Raw genomic sequence first — 6,035 nt, 5'->3', positions numbered from 1 at the left:
GCGGACACAGCACTGCAGACAGTGCTGAGAGAGTAGCCCAGCTGATGTGGGGGGGTGAGGGGTAAGCGGTGGCCCAGGATTTCAGAGGAGGGCTCGTGCCCCACCCTGGCAACACCACTGACTACACTAGAAGTCATTCCCACATCATCAAGTCATCAGCAAGTGTCTCAGAATGGTGGGTGATGATTTGGGGATGAGCTTAGGATGACTTAATGATTATGCCAACATCATCTCTATTTTAGAAAAGTCTTTGTTCCTGATGATTTTAGGATGACTTGCTGTACCTGATGATGTGGGTACGATTCTAGAATGACCTGCCGATTACTTCAAGAGCATCGCCATGAAACCTTTGTTTTTGATGATTTGGGGATGACTTACAGATTACTTCAGAACATTAGAGTTTGTAGGATGATTTGCGGACTAATACCGATGTCATTCAGCTTTTTCTTAGTTGATCTTGTGCTGGATGACCCCCAATGTGGCAAGGGTAAAGCTTGAGACTATGTTGGGCCAAAGCGGAAGCCAGAGGCCTAAACATAGCTTGTACCCCCTGGGTGAGAATCCTTTGCCATCCCATTCAAAAGCAGGAACCCAACACCCTCACAATCCCCAATGTGGCAAGGGTAAAGCTTGAAACTATGTTGGGCCAAAGTGGAAGCCTGAGGCCTAAACATAGCATGCACCCCTTGGGTGGTAATCATTTGCCATCCCAGTCAAAATCAGGAAGCCAGCACCCTCACAATCAATACATTTCCATGCTGACTGCACCAATATATGCCAGTATTCACATATATTCAGTCGCACAGTATTCATGTTTGCTTTGTGCATAATCCCATTAATGATACTATAAGAAAACATGGCCACCATGGCTCTGCCACACCCACTCCTGTTGGCTTTGCCTTTAAAAATGTCTTGTCACAACAAGAAAACAAAAAATCAGGAAGAAGAGATCCGACAGAAAACAGAGAGCTTCTGTGTGTGTGTATTTATGTTGCATCAACACAAAGTTTCGGGTGCCTAGACAATTTATTTTACAGTTCTTTCGATAAGCACGAAAGATAAGTGAAATATAAACGGACAAGGTTGGTTATGGATAGTGGTAACACAGATAGGTGTCGACCTCAGGATTATTGAGGTCAAAACTTCATTCGGATGCACATTTCCCACAGATGGAGGGGGTATGACAACCCTATAAAGCAGGGAAACATGCGCCTGAGACTTGCATTGGTCCAAGGCATAGTTTACACATGGTGCACACAACAATATTTACATATAACATACACGAGGGGGGTTGGTATAGTTGTGTCACAGGGATCGACACAGGGTGTGTTTCGGCCAAAAAAGGGGCTTAATTAACGCCTGTCTTTGTGCTGGCCTTCGTCAGGAGAGGCACCTGTTGCGGTGCTGTCCGTTGAATCTACTACTGTGGTAGCAGAAGGTTGCTGTTTTGGTAATCCTTGGAAAATGCAGGATTGCCGGTGCATAAATGGCACTTGGTGAGTCGGCTGTCGTTTTCTACGGGGCGACGTCTCTCACGGTCCCGCGGGACTGGATTAGGGCAGGAATGGTCCCATATCCCAATGGTTGCAGTGCAACCACGGCGTTCAGATGTCCCCATCCAGCATAGCACCTGCGAGACAACTGCGATATGGGACCATTCCTGGCCTAATCCAGTCCCGCGGGACCCTGAGAGACGTCGGCCCGTAGAAAATGACAGCCGACTCACCAAGTGCCATTTATGCACCGGCAATCCTGCATTTTCCAAGGATTACCAAAACAGCAACCTTAAACGGACAGCACCGCCACAGGTGCCTCTCCTGACGAAGGCCAGCACAAAGACGGGTGTTAATTAAGCCCCTTTTTTTTTGGCCGAAACACACCCTATGTCGATCCCTGTAACACAACTATACCATCCCCCCTTGTGTATGTTATATGTAAATATTGTTGTGTGCACCATGTGCAAACTATGCCTTCGACCAATGCAAGTCTCGGGCGCATGTTTCCCTGCTTTATAGGGTTGTTATACCCCCTCCATCTGTGGGAAATGTGCATCCAAATGAAGTTTTGATCTCAATAAACCTGAGGTGGACACCTATCTGTGTTACCACTATCCATAACCAACCTTGTCCGTTTATATTTCACTTACCTTTTGTGCTTATCGAAAGAAGTGTAAAATAAATTGTCTAGTCATCCGAAACTTTCTGTGTTGATGCAAAATAAATACACACACACAGAAGCTCTCTGTTTTCTGTCGGATCTCTTCATCCTGATTTTTTGTTTATTATACGTGTACCCATCTGGGTAAATCAGGACCCCGCCAGGTGCCCTATAGCATATACCTACAACAAGAAAACATGCCCAAACTGACTGGCTGCACAATGCAGGCGAGTCTAGATGTGTAATAATGCTTATCATGTTTGCTTTATCCTTGATGCCAAGTGAAAAAAGCCATGCCACAGTACGAAATGGCTTGACTGGCTGCCCTAAATGCCAGTCTAGACACATAACACTTATCATGCTTGCTTTGTCATAGAATCCCAGTAAAAAAAAAAAAATGTCATGCCACAGCAAAGAATGGCTAGACTGGGTGCCCCAAAATGCCAGTGCAGCCACATAAAAGCACATATACTTTCTAAAGAAAATCAGCATTTTGTACTGGCATCTATGATGGATACCCATTAAAAAAAGTGCATTGTAATTGGGATTCCAAGATGGCCGTAGAGGGGAGAGCAGCGTGATCGTGAAGCTCTTAACGCCCAGGGGCCAAAGACAATAAAGATGGATTAAAAGTCCCATCCCCAGGCAGGGATTTATCGATGTAGGCTGCAGTGGTGTAGTGCAGCAGCCCGGATCGCTGGCATACTTCGGGAAAGGCGGGTGTGCAGCCTTCGTCTCTGTAGTGTCTGAGGTGCGGACGCGCCGTGGCCTTTGCAGGCCAAGCTGGGAGACACGTTCGCAGACCGCAAACAAGAAGAACCACTCGGAGAGACCTGGGGCGGCTGAGGACCCAGTGTGGCTGTGAGGTGATGTGGCGGAGAGCAGCCGCTGCCGGACGGCAGAGGAGCCAGTCCGGAAGGAGTTGCCTGTATATTTTGGAAGGTCCACCATCGCTGGATTTGTGGTTCAGGGGCTCCCGTGCCCGTGTGAAGATCGAGGCGGGCCGAGTTGCCGCCGTGCCGGAGAAGCAGCATCTCAACAGATAGATCAGGAGGGGCCATACCCGTAGCCCACTGCTGAGGGCTGCGCAGTGAAGAGCAGCCAAGAGGCCCGGGAGGGGCTGCACAGCGAAGACCAAGAGGCAGGAAGGTAGCGACTGTGAGAAACCTGAAGGTGTCTCACCCGCTAGTCCCCAGTGATCTGTCGTCCAGGTGGCCAGGACACAGCCATCGCTATTGGATCCAGTCGTGGGGGTGGACCAGTGGGGGAGTATCACCTGGGCGAGGGGTCTTCTGGGAGTGGAAGTGGGACACAGAGGGTTGAGACGCGGTATCCACCTCCCTGTAACACCCTTTCCCCATCCTACATTGTAGGATATTTAGAAGCTCTAACTTGCCCCACCCCTTTTCCTACACAAACACTTTCTTACACGGAAACAGACAACAGACTAACACCAGAGCCGTTTACTTGACGAGTCCCAATACACGGGTCAGGCAGAGTCAGGCAATTGACAATAACCATGCACACCTGACGGCCCTTTACCTTCCCCACATGGATAAAAGGCAGAGCACGTAAGCACACTTCGAGCAAGGCCGAACGCACGAGTAGACAGCTACACCACACCAGCAGTTCAAACAGAGAAGGAAGGCGGTGAGACCTGGAAGTTCGATGAAGGGGGAGTTGCCCTTGCCATTTTCAACTCAGACCTGTGAAGCTTCCGAAAAGAAAATCATAAGACCAGGAGCTACGGCTGGCGTGCGAAGCAGCAGCCGTCAATGGTACACAGGGGCCTCCAGCTTTGATAATGCAGGTGGAGAGGCAAGCTGGCTACCGTGGTACTATCCTTGACTCCAGAGAACGAAGAAGCGAACAGGTTCAGCACAGGCGGTGAGTCGCAAGAAGCTGATAGTAAACCGAAATGAGCTGAACCCAAGGTTGCAAGTGGCAAAAAATGTGAACGCAAGTAATTCGAAAGACAAAGAACTTGTGTATATGTTTGAACTTTAAAGAAAGCCCAGTAGAGGTCCAGGTTCAGAGGGGTCCGGTGCCACGTGGGCGCTCATTCGAAAGACTCTGACTGGGACGTGTTCTTTGAAACTACAAGAAGCCCTAGGAAAGGGTGGCGTGAGACGTCCGAGTGGTCCTACAAGGGTTACGTCAAATCCCTTGTACAATCGAAAGTGTCTGACCTGTTGCCAGAAGAACGCTAGTGCAAGGGAAGCCGGCTTTCCGATAAGATTGTGAACTGTGGAATAAGGCAAGTGTGAACCCGACAGAGGGATGCCGTAAGAAAGCAAGGAAAAGGAAAACCCTGCTTTCTGATGAAAATGAGCAATGCATGAACTGTGTTAAGAATACATGAACTGTATTATAGAAAGGCCATAGTGAACCCGACGAAGGGAGGGCCAAATTGTAAAGAGGATCTGAGCCTGGCGGAGGGAGATCCTAGAGGCGAAGAGCAATCGCCCAAGGTACGAGAGTACCGAAGGAACTTTTTGTTTATCTGTTTGTTTCTTTGAATCAGCCAGCCTTCTAAGGCAAGAGACTTTTGCAAGAAGGAGACTTGGGGCCTCATCACGAGTTGGGCGGTATTAGGGTGCATATACCGCTGAGCCATATTTGCGTTAACACCGTGAGTTGTGGCGCAAACAACGCCCCATCATGAGTTGGCGGGTAGGCGCACACGGCCCAGGCGTCAACGTAAATAGCATTCAGCTGTAATATTGGCTGAAAACCCCCAAAATCAGCAAACATTGCGTTACCGCTGGCGTCTCCTGCTACTGGCGCCGCAGGAAATGCGTCACTGCTGGAACGGGAAACAAATCGGCAGCCATTTTAAAAATCACAATCCACCTAAAATCGGAGCCCCTGGAAGCCATACACTCCAACAAACCTCCAAAAATGTCTCGGGAGCGTGTGAGGGGCAAGGCTGCCCTGGACAGGGTACGCAAACCTAAGTTCTCTGACTCAAACTCACAATACTGGTGGAGGAGGTTATTTCCCACCTGGTTGAACTCTATGGTTCCCAACAAAAGATGGGCTCACAGCGGCATAACCACATCTGGGCAGACATCAGCTAGAAGGTCACTGTGGCGGGCCTTGTCCCCAGGGATGGAGGGGACTGCTGCAAGTGATTTTAACGACCTGCAGGTCCTTGTCCGGGGCCTCCTGGCACAGGAGTGAGACCATGGTGACTGGTGGAGGGCCGCCACCACCGGAGCTAGCACCATGGGAGGAGCAGTGCAACACCCTCATTGACATGGCATCCATTGAGGGAGTGGGAGGAGCGGAGGCAGGCACCAGAAGGCTGGGGGTGAGTCACTCCCCCTGCCAAATGCATTTTAAATAGGCCACCACCCAATCCCCAGTGTGAATGCCCGACAGCCAGGCACTATGATTGGGTGCTGTGCGTGTGATTGACCACAGCCACCCACAACTGAAACCTTGTACCAGTGCACCTAGGTGACCCCCGGGATCCAGAGTTGTGAGTAGGGCAGCCAATTGACATATGCAAGAACCATGGCGCACACATCCATGGTGGGGGCACAGCAACGTCAGGGGAGCATGTGTAGTTCGAACCCCCCTCACTGACTGTGGCATGCCAGTTGTGCATTTGCATCATATGCATGAAAAGGCTATGATAACAATTCCAATCTGTGTCCCCCCCTCACGTAGTATTCCCCAGTAATACCAACATCGTGAATACTAAACGGGTCAGGCCCAAGCATGATTGAAACTGTCCTGTACAACACCTCCCGCCCCTGTAATCCTTGAAATGCACGAAAATAATTTGAGGTCACCTGTCCTCATGCCATACCCTATGTCCCCTACAGGCATCATCTGAGTGCAATGTGGATGATGAGGAAGCAGGCCCATCC

Source organism: Ambystoma mexicanum, chromosome 3p, assembly GCF_040938575.1.
Source record: "Ambystoma mexicanum isolate Mex_15411 chromosome 3p, UKY_AmexF1_1, whole genome shotgun sequence".
Classification (NCBI taxonomy): Eukaryota; Metazoa; Chordata; class Amphibia; order Caudata; family Ambystomatidae; genus Ambystoma; species Ambystoma mexicanum.
The sequence above is the reverse complement of the archived record's forward strand: the minus strand, read 5'-3'. Positions refer to the sequence as shown.